Source organism: Lepisma saccharinum, chromosome 7, assembly GCF_977018435.1.
Source record: "Lepisma saccharinum chromosome 7, izLepSacc3.1, whole genome shotgun sequence".
Lineage (NCBI taxonomy): Eukaryota > Metazoa > Arthropoda > Insecta > Zygentoma > Lepismatidae > Lepisma > Lepisma saccharinum.
Window position 1 is genome coordinate 92608161 of NC_139235.1, and position 17618 is coordinate 92625778.

A 17618-nucleotide genomic window follows, 5' to 3' on the forward strand; every position below is an offset into this window, starting at 1 on the left:
GGAGGATTTTTTGGTTGTTTACATTTAGCTCAAGGATCAAATATTCCGAACTACTCGAGTATTCTCCTTGCGAACGAGAGAGGATTTTAACGGGAATGTTTTCTTTTACATATATTGCACAGCCTCCGCCTCTTTTGTTTATCCTGTCGCAACGATAAAGCCTGTATCCCTGCATGCTGACCAGGTGATCTGGGATCGATGAAACAAGCCAGCTCTCCGACACTAGAATTGCATCACAAGAAAGAGGGGCAAAAATAGTTAGGAATTCGTCGTAATGGGACAAAAGACTCTGACAGTTGACGTGCGCTGCGTGGAATGCCCTTGGGTGTTTGGCTAGCTCCTCCTTCAGTACCGTTACAGCAGGGTGGGAACGGGGAAGAGAAAGCGAGGGAGGGTCGGCAGAGGGTTGGGCGCTGGACTCGACTTCCATTTGGCATAGCTTCATAAAATAGGCCGTGGTTGGGCTTAGTGTTGCCATCTCTTTAAAATAGTTACAAAAACAACTAGGCTGGTCCGGGAGTGAAAATAAGATATGTTATTGGACTTACCAGTACTGGAACCAGGATTCTCTTGCTGCATGTATTGAAGTGGATGACCAAAATAAACTGGAGAACACCCGCATGTTACTTTTAACACTTGCACAGATTTGACATGAACGCACACACACTCGACGTAAACACTTGAAATATGATTAAAATACACACACACACATAAACACATACACTTAAGTACGAAAACACAGAAGAACACACGGATGCAAACACAGTACATAAACTCAGAGATCCAGTTCATTTGATGGATGATTTTTGAGATGTCCTTCGATCTCTTTCGTTTCGCTTCCGTCGTTGCGGTTTGCTGCTTCACCTTAGCGCTCTAGGAGAGATTCGAACTCGCGAGCTGTGTTGATGCTTGTCCTGCCGTTGCTGCCCTGGATGATGATCCGGCCATCGGCCATCGGACGTTTGTAAGTGCCAAAAGCGAAAGTGTTGGGAAATCGCATCTTTCCGCACATCAGCCCGTAAGAACGTTCACACTAGTGACATATTTACACGCCCTTTGAATTACGTAGAGGGCTACCAGCCACATTTCACGTTTACCACATTTCACAGTTCAACGTGATAAACAGTGTTTGAATTATTGTGGCACTTACAGCGTTTACCAATTTTAGTCTTCATTTATCTTTTGTTTCTGACTGTAATATATGCCATTGGTAAAATTACACCGTAGTAAAGTATTAAGTAAATATCTTTTAGCCGGTTAGTTAGCCCCCGAGAATTTGACTCCGAAATCTGTAGCCCCCCCCACTTATTTCAGGCTGGCGCCGTCACTGATTGTTACACAACACAGCTTGAATAGAAATATAGCGATGTATTCACAAAAAGAACGTTATACGTTAAATCTAGACTTTTATAATAATAATAATAATTTTTCAGACATTTTTTGGCGTTCCATAATTAAAATTCTTAATTAAAATAATTAAACTATTAAAATTCACCTCTTAAACGAAATTTGTGTAATAAAGGTATAAGTTCTATGAGATTGGCTGGAAGTTAATAAGGATCGTGAGATTAAATATGTCGGGTCGTATGTGGCAGAAACTTGATTTCAGGATTGAAATCTGCCGTGTCACGAGGGGTGCACCTGTAAGGTACGTACCGAACTTGTAGAAGGTCTTTATCAAAATAAATACCAGTCATTAAGGAGCCTTATCTTGTTTGATATTACATATTGCTGTAATGTTTCCTCTATATATAGTATTTCCCCCCTCAGAAATTTTGAGATAATAAACATTTCCTCGATTGACATTTTTTGAAAGTGTACGAAATATCTTTTGTGCATGCTGTCCCCCTAAAGCAGCTATCCAGTTTTACTATTCCAACCCCCCGAAAAAATCCTGCGTACGCCAGTGCTTTGCCACCTTATAATTGATGAATAATAAAAATAACGTTGACAGTAGATCCTAGGAAAGAAAATTCAGAGGGGCGGATAACGTCCCCCCCTCTTTACAACGTACTTTGTATTGGCTGTTGGCTGAAACCATCCATGAATGTGGTAAACAAAAGGACGTTGTAGTTTCGCAGGAAGCGGCGACGAAGCAAAGTAACACTGAAATATGGCGGTATTGTGCACTAAAATATACGAAAGAGCAACACTGATGTAGGTAGCAAAGCCAACATCTGCAAATAAAACGAGAAGTCATAAGGTCGAAGACAATAAGCGCTTGGTTTGGTCAGAGGTTTGGTTATTCACCGTGAATGAAACCGATATTTTACCATGGCAGGTTTTGCCAACATTGTTTTCGCTTGACGCAATGCCCTTGCCGCAGTCAGTTTAAATTCAGATGGACCGTAAACAACAAGCGCATCAATCGACGCAGACAGTTACTGTTAGAACCGCTGATTGTTCATAACGCACAACAATTGGCTGTATTTCTTTTGCAAGCCGCCACACAGACATTCAAAGGAGGTAGCTTAGCACGTAAGTATGTGGGATTCACTGTGCAATTATTCACAAAGGGATTGAAGGACAAACTTATCTATTAAAGAGTCAAATTCATGCAAAATATGTCTGCTAGGAAGGGTCGGTTAGCTGGATGATAAAGAGGAAAGCATTTATGAATTCGAAGTGGATATTAGCAAAGAAGCTGTGTTAACGAAACGTTTCGAAGCACGAGAAAACGTGTTCTTGTCGTCAGTGAAGCCAACTTCCCCGAAATCACACAGAAGTTTGTTTTTTAAGTAACTTGTAGCCGATTTTCTACACCCTTGTAGAAAAGTGGGAATGTTGGAATTTTTCTTAATAAACAAAATTTCTTCTTTAGTTTAACACCTTTAAAATATATCAGATTGTGTGGATCCTATGAGCTTATTGTTTCACTTTTGTTTTTAGCCTTTCTATTTGGTATTGAACTTGAATTTGTAGATCATTCGTAACACTCGTGACACAGGATTTCTTTTTTTTAAATATTTAATTTAAGAATATTTTCAAAAGTAAAAGCGTTGAGAATTTACTTTCTTCTGTATACAAAACACAATATACATTTCGATGCATAAGGTTCATTCAGGAAGCTTTTTTTATTATTATTATTATTACCCGCTGCAAAAACAGTTCACAAATTTGATATAACTCCCGTGACAACATATTTCCTTCAATTTTAGTTCATGTAAGTTTGGCTGCAGGAAGTTATTGTACTACTGTTTCTGTTACAATTGGGGAAAAAGAGTAAGTTACACTAACTTTAAGGTTTAAAAATGGAGGGAAAATGTAACACTTGCGACAAATAGATTGGCTCTATGAGAATGTACGTACATAAGAAAGAAACGTCCCTTGCGATGTTCGGAACTAGAAGCCAAAATCTTCGAACTCAACGCACAACCATATAAGTTCGCAGGTAGTAGGTAAGCAGTGGCGTGCCCAAGGGGGGATTGGTGTGGCTGTTAACCTCCTCTTTGGCCTAGAATTTCAAAAAACGTCAAAAGCAGTAAAAGTTGGCAAAACGAGGACTGACTAATAAAAAAGTATACGTAACACCCCCCCTTTTGAAAATCCTGGGCACGCCACTGTATTTAAGGCCCTCTTCATGGAGAGTAATATACCCATTGATTAATGATAAGCGAGACCCGGAGCCCTCTTATGCAGACATCGTCGGCGAAACTCCCACTTGGGATCCACAACAAACAAACGATATCACTAAAATAAATCATGGGTAGAGTCCAGCGCAGATATTTCTGTCGTGCGATGCGCGAAACAACTAAAGAAGCAGTGTTGCTAATTGAGCAGATAGAAAAATCGCTGCAGTGCGCCGATGCACAGCTGTTACGTACAACAATAAAATTAGAGAATTCAGGTCTATCTAACGTTGAGTTTTAAACGTCATGCATTATACCAGGACTAGGATTAATATGTACTAACAAGTGGCTTTGTATGTAGCTACATACATATGGACTAAAAATTCGCAAAATATGAACTAACACATAAGTAAAATTACCAAAAATGCTGCAAAGAAGACTTCTTCATACGATTCCTTATTTGAGTGATTTCAAACAAAATTAAAAAATATATATATTATTTTTCATTGCATTAATGCACTGGTGGCGTTCTAACTTTTCACTCCCAAAACCCGTATACACTGGTATGGAACTGCAACGGCAGATAATAACATGCCAACGTGTTAAACCGCTACAATTGCACCATAACACTCCTCCTGAAGCAGTATTATTATTTCCTCTCTGAGATCGGTGACAGTCGGTTGCCTTTGTTGTACATTTACAAAGGATGCCGGCTTCCACAACAATAACAAGTACATATACTGCCACTAGACGATAAGCTGCGCGGCTTTTTCTTTTGTTATGAACCAGGGCCGGCGCTATAGTCATTTTGCCTCCCTGGGAGGTGGCGGCAGATGCCGCTCTATTTCGACCCCCCCCCCCCGGTCATTACGCAGCAACGGAAAATAACGTTTTCATCGAAAGCGTCCACTGACGATTTGGTCGCTGGTCTTTGTCGTTCTTTCCCGGGAGTGTGGAATGATGTGGAGGGGCCTTCTGACATCTCAAGAGATTGTCTTTCGTTCATGATAGCCCTGATTGTTCTTTCAGGAACTCCAGTCGCAGCCGCTGCTCTCTTGCCAAAATGCTTTGTTGGGATGCTAACACCATGACTGGCTTCCTCCTTCATGAACGCGTGCACGTTGCTTAGAATTTCCCGAGCTTGGCTATGCAAGGTTTTTGATTTCAACTTCGACAGAACTGGAGGCATTATGGAATTTAACGTTCATTAGCAAACACACACTTTTACATACACACACGCAATACACGCACACAACGTCAAACCGGTCAAATACTTAGTATAAAATAAAAATATGGTGCTTCCAATCCAACAAAACTCACCGCCACTTTACCTGCCTTTTTCCCCTTCCGTGACAGAAATAGTGCTTCATTATTACAGTTGGCAACACTAGTTACTAGCTAGCCAATGAACATGCACTGCATAAAAGAAGCAACCACTACGCCGTGCTATATTGCCACATTACCGTCCCTGCCGAACGGTGGGAACCGCGAGCTGGAGCGCTATTCAATTGTTTTCAATGATGTTTGCGCGAGTGTGTCCAGGAATGGAATGACAATATGGCAACAATAGCGAAGGTTTTCGAGCAGGGTAGAACACATGATGCTAAGAGAGAGAGAGACGAAACGAAAATTCGTTTCTACCAGGGTTGGCATGTTTAAAACAAAAGTGTTTACAACACTTTGTTTTAAACGTTTAAAACACACGGCTTTGTTTTTTTTACAAATGTTTTAAACGTTTAAAACAATGTGTTTTAAACATGTTTTTTTTACAAGTGTTTAAAACACATTTTGGTGGTAGATATTTTATAGTCTGTGATATTTTTTTGTTTGGCAACCCTGTTTTTCATTTAATCTGTGTCAATTAATCCGTGCTTTACAGGTCTCACTTATCACACAACACTTGAGCAACCTTATGTTCTGACGTCACGGGAGAAAGCCTTTTAATTTTAGGCTAAATGCCTATGTTAGGTTAGGCAGGCTAGCTATGTATGCACAAGGTAGCAAAATTGTTGTGCGACAAGAAAAACACGTGCTTTACTGTAGAAATCGAAACCTCTCAGTTCCTTGTTTCGTATTGTCCTGTAAGTTTGAGACTGGTGGAAGCTTGAAATGGAAACTAATTATGTAAATACACAATGCGTGATTTTGATCATGACGTGATTTTTTTTCTTTTGCGATACGATTCATTGGTCTGTATAACTGAATGAAGCGCAGATGCTTACTTTTGGTAACATAATTTTGTACTTTGAAAGATAAATTCATCTGCAGAATCTATTATGACACTGCAGGTTGTTTTCTGCTATATAAACTGTTCAGGCAGCAGGAAATATTTCACCGTGATTTTTTCAGGACGAGGATAGTAATTCTATAATATTTAGTTTCTTGAAGTTTAGATGAATATAAATCCTAACCTACTTCAGTAGTGGCGGAAAAAGGGGGCCTATTACCCACAACTTTTGTGCCTGCAGACACGGGCGCCGACTTGTCTAAATTATTTGGGGGGCTCTGATCACTGAAATAAATTAATGAATGACTCTCTCTCTCCCTTTTTTAAGTTTTGGCCTCAGTGTTCGGAATCTCATAAAAGCTAGGGGTGTGCGGGATCCCGAAAAGTCAGGATCGGGATCGGGAAAAAAATTTCCCGTTCCGATCCGGACTTCGGGAAATGATTTCCCGAATTTTCGGTATCCCGTGCAGTCGGGAAATACCGAATGCTCATTTGAAAATGTCGTTATTTCTCGACGTTTTCTGCATTGTCAATTTCTGGAACTTACCGTAAATTGTTAGTTTTTAATCCAGAAATCACTTAAAGTGAAAATGACGTGTATAATTCGAGATTTTCAGAGCTTCGGGAAATTTTGAACATTTCCCGACTCAGTAGGGAAATTAAAATTTTTTCCCGTCCCGATCCCGTCCCTCACACCCTTAATAAAAGCCCATGAATTCCTCAAAAATATCATTTTTTTATTCACAGTTCGAATGCAGAATATTAATTGTTCACGGATGGATATGTCACAAGGTTCGTCAACCGTCAACCATAATAGCAAAATATTCCCGACTTTTATTATATGCTGCCCGACCCTTTGGCCGAGTGGTTAGCACATCGCGCTGCGACGCCAAGGGTTCCGGGTTCGAATCTCGGTCGGGCTTGGTTGTTTGTGAATGTCCATTCATCAATTTCATCACTCATCCCCATCTTCGCAAATTAGCCTAGAGGCACAAAACGCGAAGTGAAATAAACTAAATCAATCAAACAATTTTATTATCTGCTACTACGGAGCGCAAAACAGATCCCCCTAATATATCAATGATCTCGTTCTGAATGTCATGCGAGAGCCATTTGTAGCCCGAACGTCACATCCACTACCCTAGTTCATGCACATCGTCTTTTGAAACTCTTTTTTAGTAAAAATTTTAACAATACTCATAATTACATACTTAGTATATACTAGTAATAAATCATGCGTTTTGCTGTCTCTGGTTATAGCCTCCCCAAAGTTGATGGTTTAGTGGTTTCAGCCCCCAAAGTTTATGGTCTAGAAAATTTTAAATGAGTATTAAAAGTTAAGTTCATGAGGCACAATTCAGAGTAAACTTTACAAGAGAAGCAAAATAATACATTAGATACTCTTAAGCAAAATTATTTGGGAAGATCTGCCCCCACATTGTTAATATTGGGGGGCTCGAGCCCCCCCCAAAACCTCATGGAGTCTGCGCCTATGCCTGCAGTAGAGGTGTGCGGGATCCCGAAAAGTCGGGACCGGAATCGGGAAAGAAAATTTCCGTCCCGATCCCGACTTCCGGAAATGACTTCCCGACTTTTTGGGATCCCAAGCAGTTTGGAAATTCCGAATGGTCATTTTAAAACGTCGTCAATTCTAGACGTTCTCTGCATTGTGGTTTTGTTCCAGAAGTGCAAAAACAAGCACTTAAGATGGAAATTACGGGTAGAATTCGAGATTTCAAGGGCTTTGGGAAATTTCGAACACATCCCGTCCCGAAAATTTTCCGACTTTTTCGGGAAATTGAGAAGTTTCCACGTACCGAATGTCGGGATTTAAAGAATTTCCCGTCCCGACCCAAAAAATTCTGTCCCGCACACCCCTACCCTGCAGTATGGTAAACCTTATCTCCAAAGGGAAATAAACTGTCCTTGTCGCCACTGTACTCATAAAAATGAGTATTTTTTTCTCTTTAACGACTTTAAGTATAATTTACTGGGAAAAGGTTGAATTTGTTTTGTTTAAAACATGTTTAAAACATGTTTTTTAAACTCATGTTTAAAACTATGTTTAAAACAAAAAAAAACATGTTTTAAACAAAAAAAAAACAGTTTGTTTTGTTCTTTTTTTAAAAAAACACAAATTTTGCCAACCCTGGTTTCTACGCAACGGCAAATTTACGTGTGTGGCACTCTATCGATGTAGATATACTGTCTGGCTGCCTTAGCCGAGACCATGGACGCGTTCAGTGGCTAAAAAGGGGTGACGGAGCTTTGGATAGGAAGCGGGTTCCTTGAAAATCGTCTCCTGTAGGAACAGCAATGAAGTTTCAACGTAGTAACATCGCCGCCAAAATACGAATTATGTAAGGGTTATGTAAGCCAGTGATATACTATATCAGCAAACAGAACATTATTAGGAAAGTATTCATATCGTCACATTAGTAGATAAACACGTTTGTAAACCAGTATCTTTATTTTAGATCATTCGATTAATTTGATCTTCTTAGTAAATATTATAATTAGCACAAATGTACACAACATTAATCAGGATAGTATTCAATAATAATAATATTGTTGTATATAGTATTATAAATATAAATGTAGTAACTGAATGTCTTGCGACATTTTCTAGCATAACGAGGGTTTTTTTTAGAATGTACAACAGGGGCCAAAACGTCTCAATTTTCCTCATTCCACTTCGAAACGGTTTGTTGCGAATTGTAAGAGCCATCACAAACACAACACAGAAAGCGGTAATAAACACAACAAGCGAACCCACGCAAGCGAAATACCACAGGGTAGTTTGGCGAGTGCTTCTCCCTGCTTCCCCTCTCCCGTTTGGAATAGTCCTTTCCAGGTATTGGTTGTCCAGCGAAAAGAATAGACTGTTGGGTATATGAGAACAGCGTTGCCGCTTGCCGCAGGGGCGAGTAACGGACCTGCTGGCAGTGAAAGTACAAGACCAAACAAACGTGCGTGGCGCTTGAATCGCGGGTACGTACAAATTGAAGAAATAAGTTCACGGTGAGCTATTATTAAAAACAAGAAACAAATTCACAAAATTACATAAACTGAAAGAATAATTCTTAATGAACTTACTTTTCTCTCACATGTCACTCCAGGGGGTTAATTCCTTCCATTGCAGAATAATCACCAGAATCATTTTCTTCTGTCAGATCATCATTCTCGCTGGAATCTTCACCCAAGTGGATTATTATCTGATGAACGTCATCCTGCAATTCATCTGCATTCCACATTTCCTTCTCTATGTCCATGACATGTTTTACATAATTTTGGCAGTTCTCAACTGTTACTGTCTTAAATGATTCAGTGATTAAATTTTCAATGTCTTTAGTTTTGAATGAAGTGTTGTTACACCGCACATAATGCTTAACCTGTGACCACACAAGTTCAATCGGGTTCAGTTCGCAATGATATGGGGGCAAACGAAGCACCGTATGCCCCATGTGTTTTGCCATCTCATCGATCTTATACTTATCGTACTTAATTTTATGAATATTTCTAAGTTCCAGAAGATCTCTCTGTAACATGTCGTCATCATAACGAATGCAATGAGATTTCAACCATTCTCTTAAATCATTCTTCTTCCACGAGGTTGTCGGCATTGGCTCTTGCTTGCGGCTGTGATAAGAGGCATTGTCAACAACAATAACAGATCCCGGAGGGAGATTGCCGAACAACTGTTCCCGAAAATACATCTCGTACGTTTCTCCATCCATTTCATCATGGGCATCTGCTGTATTCTTTTTGCACTGAAACACAAGTTGGGAGTTTTGCAGAAAACCGTGTTCGTTACCCGCATGCACTAAAGCGTATCGCGCTCCGCGAGATGTTGGATTTTTTAAACCAGTGGAAAGACCTGCCAGAAACGCTTGTTTTGCAGTTGTAATTGTCTTGTTTTTCCATTCATAATTGACTGAGGTTCCGGTGTTCACCCAGGATTCGTCAGTGTAAACAATATTTATATTTTCACGCCTAAACTTCCTATTCTCTCTTAAATATTTATGGCGAAGAGAAATTAAATCTTCTCTTTCCATTAACATGGATTTTTGCCCCTTTTCTCAAACGAAAAGCAAAGTTCTTTGAGAATGACATGAAACGTTGATCTTTTAAAATTCGGTAATGTGGAGTCAGAATTAACAGCAGCAAGAACAGAATTAAGTATTGGGGGTTTGTTTTTAAAAAAAGAATTCGTGAACTTGACGTCGCACAGCACTTCTGACAAAATCATTATATTTTACATTTCTACTTGTAATTGGCGATCTTTTCCTGGGTCGTTTCTTACCTGGTGTTTCAAGAGGACCTTGAGAAACCTCGCCCCGAATTTTATACACAGTAGCCCGAGAAACTCCAGTTGCTTTCGCCGTCTCTCTGGCTAACCAACTTACACTGTGATCCGGATTTTTCTGTTTTAAATAAACAAAAATATTCATTACTATTTGCCTTTCTTTACTTTTGAGAACCTCACCACGCCTTCTCTTCTTTACACTACTTTCGCTCATATTTCAGTATTAAAACCAACGGTTTTTTACAGCACAACACAACACAACCCAACGCACAGATTCGCCACAGTCATTCCTTGTCGAAACCAACGGTCAGTCACCCTCTCCTTCCAAGAAATTTTGTCTACCGGAGTACTGGCTGAGGGGGTGGGGTGGAAAGCAGTCGACAACGCTGGGCTTGCCGTTCCCCTCCGTTCACGTGCCCCTGCACAAACAAAATTAAAAACACGCGCTGCTGGAAGGAAATTTTGCTGGTCTGAAAGCTTAACCAGTTCCAGAATAGCGTTTTACATTCGAAAGAAAAGCAAGTGTGTTCACCTTTGCGGTCAGTAGTGAAAACAATATTTAAAAAGAGGGAGGATGTAGGGAAAGTAAAAGCCCATTTGAAGCAACAGTCTATTCTTTTCGCTGGACAATCTATAGTTTCGTCTTCCTTGGCCGGACTGTACACTGTATAAAATCTTGCCTTGAAATCCACACACAGACGCAAACGTTAATTCTAGTAACCTCGTGGGAATCTGCCATTTCAAGAAAACGCAATGTTGGTTGAATTTACACTAGAAATTCCAATGGTGTAAAACAAACACACACACACACACACGCGCGCGCGCGCGCGCAAACGAAAAACAAAAAAGCAAATATTGCGTTATACGTATAATACAAGCTGTCAAAATGGTTCAGATGTTAACATAAATTGTTTCAAAATGTGAAGCTTTGTATAATTATAAATAGTATAGAATGGCGTAAAGAATATTGCTCGACCACCACCCCCTCAAGCAATTAGGACGTCCTGATTTGGGAAGATATTTAATTGAATTATCCAACTGATATGGGTCAGTTCCTGAGATGCCACTGTTCTCATTGGAATTCTAATAGTTCCTGAGTTGGGAAATCCTGACTCGGGAATAAATCATACTTTTTTGATAAAAGAGAGTATATTTATTCCTGCACTAAGTTATGCATTACTGTGTAATGTTTATTTGAGATCATTGCGGATCTACAGATTTTCGAGCCTCCCGCAAATTATTACTAACGATCCCTCTACATAAAATACACGTACTTGTGAAAGGATATTTCAAAGCTTTTGCTGTTATTCAGTTTCTCTTCAGTGTATGTGTGTGTATATATACATACACGCACATCGGGAAAGATTTGATTTGTGTTGATTTGTTACCGAGCATCGCTTTTCTGCTACTTTTGACTAATCGCGGCGATGAGGATGAGCGATGATAGGGTAAAATTGATGAATGAACGCTCACAAAAAACACCCAGGATGGGATTCAAATAGGTATTCCTTGCGTAGTAGCGCACAGTGCTGTTTAGAGAGCCAACAACTGACCTGGGACCAATATCACCGTATATGTATTTATGCAATTAATCTGCTTTTGCTTTCAGTTCGTCGTGCGTTGGATTGGGTTTGCTACAACAGTGGCAAATCAGGTTTAAAGGCCCTCCAGAGTAAACACACAAGCATATGTGTGTAACACATATTATACGAGGTTTGTTCAAAAAGTTTCCGACTAATTTTTTTGGCGTAAACAAATGTAGTTAGGGAAGCGTGGTTTGATGCACGTATGTAGGTGATCCTAATGCGCATTTTTTTCCCTTCCTGCAGAAACAGTCAGTCGGCGACAGACGGCCTATGAGTGAGGAGGTGTAAGTGACTAAATGACTGAAAAACTTGAACAACGCTACTGCATTAAATTTTGTGTCAAGCTTAGAGAATCCCATGTGGAAACGATCCGCAAGATTCGACAGGCCTTCGGGGACGAAGCAATGGACACCACACAGATATAGGAGTGGTACAACCGCTTCAAAGATGGCCGCACGTCAGTGGAGAGTGAAGCACGTTCTGGTAGGCCATCAACATCCAGAAATGAGATCGTCATTGACCAAGTGTGGACTCTGGTGTTGCAGGATCGTCGAATCACGATCAGAGAACTTTCAGACGAGGTGGGCGTCAGCATTGGATCCGTTCATTCCATTTTGACTAATGATTTGGGCCTCAGGAGAATCTCAGCAAAGTTCGTGCCGAAGCTGCTAACGATCGAGTAGAAGAAACTCCGCTTGGAGATACAGAATTTCTGGCCAAACACGTGTAAACCCTCATCTATAACCCCACACACATATGTTGCTTTTCGTAGGCTATTTGAATTGTCTAGCACACCTGTGCTTCGTCAGGCTCCCTACTCTCCCGACATGGCTCCATGTGATTTCTGGCTTTTCCCCAAGCTGAAAATGCCCCTGAAAGGAACCAGACTTCAGTCCAGAGAAAACATCATGCAAAATCCCAAAAGAGGCGTTCCAGCTCTGCTTCCAACAGTGGGAGAACCGTTGGGAGAAGTGTGTGGCAGCCCAAGGAAACTACTTTGAAGGAGATTAATGAAAGATTGTGGTATCTGAATACACATTATTTTTTATTAATAAAAGTCGGATACTTTTTGAACAAACCTCGTATATAACATATAAATTATTATGATGTTATAAAATATAAAACACAATTAATTACTAAATATTAAAAAGAACATTATTATTAAATACACATAAAGGATTTATTTGTAATTTTTAAATATAGAACAGATATTTATAAAGTAGCAAATTAATTCCTTTATTAACTGGTTAAAGTTGTCAATAAATTACAAAATAGTTGAATTTTTAATTATTTTTTTATGTTATGCATATTGTTATTGGTGTAGAGTAGATCTGTTAATGATGTCTTGAAAGGCGAGAGAGAGAGAGAGAGAAAATTGTGCACTCACAGCCATATTATTCTGTATGTATTTTCGATATTATCAGTAAAATACAAACGATGTCAAAACCAATTGCTTATAATTTGTTATAACAAAAACTCTCTCCCCTCCCCGCGACATTTTTGGTGGGGGGATTTTTGAGGTCAAGATTGTTGGTGGGGGAAAATCCCCCCTGTCCCCCCTAACTTATATTCAGAACAGTCTCAACTAGTAATCCCACAGCACAGACCTAGGGAAGGAAAACCCGCGGTTAGAAAGAAATGAACATTTAGTTTGTGATATAGAACATTAAACATAAGTTATTAACCGAAAACTACTGCATGTTAGTCAATTTAAAACGAATAAAAAATCATTTCACCTTACAATATTTAGGTGGTCTTTTCTCTGCTCTGCGAATTCTGGGCAACTTACTACACTTATTGTTTTACTTACGCATATTTGAGTATGAGAATGGGTTTGGCGGCACTGTTTGAGATGTATGAAAAACTAAAAAGTGTGCCAACTGTCCTCGATCTCAGCTAATCTATCAAGGTGGGTCCTGTAATAAATAAAGACGTGCGTGAACGTCGCTTCGCTTTGTTACGCAAACACAGCACGAGAGCTGTTAAACCGGAAAATTTCTGGGCTTCTCTTTACTGCGAATAATACCGATTCCAAACCCAGCCCTTTGAAATTCGTTGTAAACTAGTTAAATTCGAATTGTGACCGTAACACACCGAAGTGGGTGTAAGTGCAGGAGTGATTGTAGGTGTCGTTGCTTATCGTTGGTTGCTGTGTATGCGCGGGAGGAGGGGGAGGAATGAGTAACAACAGAGAAGGGGGTGGGCGCATTAGGATAACGATATGGTTTCGCAGGGTTGCCACTCAAACAATAGTTTCAGTGATGTGCACGATCATTAGGGCTGTGAACCGAAAGTTGATGAGAAGGAATCTATTTTTCTTTTCAGCATTTTGTGAAGACGAATCAATGAATGCATTTTCCGTCGCTTTCCTGCCAGTTTTGGCTAACCACAACGATGAGGATGAGTTGTGATGAAATTGAAGGACACTCACAAGGAACACCCATTCCCTGGCCAGGATTCGAACTTGGAACCCCTTAAGCGGCAGCTTTCCCACTCAACCACCAGTACGTATCTAGAAATACATTTGGGGGAGGGGTCCGACCAAGTGTTTCAATAATAATAATAATAATAATAATAATAATAATAATAATAATAATAAAATAATTATATTTAATTAAATTAAAATAATATTAATTAAATAGGTAAATTAATTAATAATGTATTACTATTATATTATTGTATATTGTATATTATTGTTAAAAATATGGTAAAATAATAGATATATTTTTATCTAGCTTACATGTAGTTAAGATCGCCAAAATGTGTATAAAAACAACTACCCTGCCAAGGAAATTAATGTCAAATGGATAAATAATTTAATATTTATTGAATAACGAAAAAGGATTTAGATGCAATTGACGAAAAGTAAAGTTCTTGATTAATATTTTATGCATATTATCATAAGTAGCTGTGTGCATAAATCTTTTGTACTGTCCTTCAAAGCCGTATGAGCAAAATTCCTCGCCTTCAAATAAGTTCAGCGGAAATAAATTACCATCGATTACATAATGCTAATATATAATTTATATAATGCTATAATTATATTATATTATATTGTTAAACAATTATATTTTAATTATTTAATTTTAGTACTTGGTAAATTTTTTATGGGGGCTCCGGACCCCCTCTTAAATACGTTCTTGTCAACCACATATCAATTTCACCCAATTATCTACTTTATCATTCAGAACAGACGAACACAAACCTCCATGACTTGATCGGGATTCGAACCCGGGACCCCTGGCGTCGTATCCCCCTGCGCTGACCACTACGTCACGGAAATCGGCTATTGTGAAGACACTTTCAATATAATAACCAACGCGGGTCCTATAACCAAACATTTTAGTGCTCTGTCAAAAGAAATCAGAGATTTTTGTCCGTAGTCTGAAGTACAGGTGTCCCGTATAAACATAATTTAAACATTGTGACAATAAACAAACAAATAATTTATATATTTCGTATTATTACCTAAGAGCAATAAACAGAAGTGTTGAAGATTAAAACCAAGAATTATGGGAGGTTAATGAAAGTTTCGAAATTAATGTTTCCTTCCATTTCCGATGTGACACTGGTGAGACATTTTATTATATTTAATTACGAAACTGGGCACGTTCAATATCTATCAAAGTGACAATTTTTAATAATATAATAACGTTCTCTATCATAATTCCCTTTCGTTTACTTTTCACTGAATTTTGGCACTGCACTTAATTTACATCTGTTTCCTATAAAATGATATTTTCTATTCATGATTTCATTCTGTAATTAAACAAATATTGTGCATTTCTACATTAACTATTTTTCATTGAAATATTTGAGCATAGTTTTCACATAGTGCTTTGCTTAGAATATGAATTCAGTAATTTTGGCATGTCAAAGATTCCATGAAGTCAAGAGGAATCGACTTAGTCCCTTAATTGGAAGTACCAACGTCCTATAAACTCGCAGAACGACACAGAAACAATTATTTTTATTCGTCTTGGGCGAATATCCGAGCATTGCACTTTCAACTGTAAATTCCGTCCCGATTGACGTAATTAATTTAATACCAACTTTGACAATCTGTTTATTTCATCAGTTCATTACTCGCCCACGACCTATTTATTATTAGCCCTAGAGGTAGATATGCGACGTAAAAAACACAGTAACATTATGATATTGGAAGTTACCAACATCGTAATCCGAATTCTGAACAGAGATGCCCTGGCCACACTGCACTGAAACGTCGCTTCCACAAGTGGTTGTTCTCAAGAGGTTGAATGGCGGGACGCCTGTTTCTGTACAATAGCGACAACCGCCAAGTTATTCATCCATTGGCCTCACATTGCACATCAATTTGGTGAGAAGCAGGTAATGTTACGGCACACAAAGCCATCTTGCTTTTTCTTAACTCGTGTCTTCTGCTTTATATATTTGCTGCATAGGACGTTAATGCACGATCTGTCTTCTTCCATGCAGTTTTTACTGAAGTTCTAATTCACGATCGACTCGCTTGTGCAAATTTGATTTTACGACGAATTTTCAAATAACATGCGAATCGAAAACTTGTGGCAGTATAGCAGTGTTTAAAGATGTTGTGGAGAGAATATTGCATTTTTTCCAGTTTTCTGTGCTACAATGTTAGGAAGTGTCTGGTAATCTTCCCTTTAGAAAAAGTGAACCAAAGTGGAGTTTCAAAGCTCATCAAATCTTTCGTAGGCACGTCACTGACTAGAAGCTATACGAATTTATTTGTTTGAACTATGTCGGTCCTTTTACAGCAGTACGTGATATGGCTTTATTGAATTTTGAACAACTTGTACAAACACATGTGGTTTTATACGAGAGCATTCCCTGACATTCGCTACGAGACTCGGCGGAAAGCGGTCCGGCGTCCGCGATTGTCTTTCCCGGTGAACTGGGTCCGCGACAGTCGCAAGCTACAGTCTGTTTTTTTTTTTTCGCTCTCTTTCCCTTTCTGTTGACGTTGCAGACTGACGCCAGTATAATCCTCCCTCGGAAGTTGTGTTGTGTCGTGTCCGTGTGTTGAAGATTGTGGCTTAATATGGCACCACAAAAGTTTACATTACAACAAAGGATTTATCTTGTCGAGTGTTACTTCGGAAAGAGTAATTGTGGAGAAGTGTGACGACGTTCTGCAATGAAATTTCCTGGTGTTCCTCTTCCACATAGGACCACTATATTAAACCTCGTAAAAAAGTTTAGAGTAACAGGGTCAGTTCTGAATAAAAGTGGTAAGAAAAACCCACGTGTACTTACTGAGGAAAAACTCGATGAGATATGACTAAGGTTAGAACAGTCTCCTCAGAAATCTATCCGACGCCTCTCACAAGAAACGGGTGTTTCAAAAAACCACAGCATTTAGAGCTGCTAAAGTTCTTAAATTTAAGCCCTACAGAGTGACAATAGTGCATGAATTACAGCCTAGAGATAATGCGAGTCGTGTGAATTTTTGTAACTGGGTGAGTTACTCACCATCCGTGAGTTAAAGGACAGTATTGTACTAGAAATCGGGAGAATTACAGTAGACGAACTTGCACGTGTAAATGCCAATTTCCTTCGAAGATGCCAGGAATGTGTTGCAGCAGAGGGACATCATTTTCAACACTTTCTGTAGTCAAGGTTAGTACACAATATGAAAACTGTAATTTTAATAGCAGACTTTAGCGACTGTCACGGACCCGGTTCACCGGGAAAGACAAGCGCTGACGCCGGGCCGCTTGCCGCCGAGTCTCGTAGCGAATGTCAGGGAATGCTCTGTATTTTGCACGTTCGTTATAAGCTCTTTCATTTTTATTTATTGATTTGCTTCATATAAAAGGTATTCACCCATGTATGAATGGTACGTACATAGCCTACAGTCTTTTAGTACTGACGTACTCAAGGGTGCCCTCCCCCCAAAGGCCAATGGCACATCCCCTCAAAATCAT

The 17618-nt window shown here is 39.2% G+C and overlaps 1 protein-coding gene across 1 annotated transcript in view; it reads left to right on the forward strand.

The window, feature by feature from the left end:
* The first annotated feature begins 15942 nt into the window (after positions 1-15942).
* The window catches only part of Sarm (sterile alpha and armadillo motif), a 247392-nt gene continuing 245716 nt past the window's right edge, over positions 15943-17618 (forward strand). The window contains exon 1 of the mRNA XM_083125635.1: positions 15943-16038. The gene's annotated coding sequence lies outside the window, so the exon portion shown is untranslated. The remainder of the gene's footprint in view (positions 16039-17618) is intronic.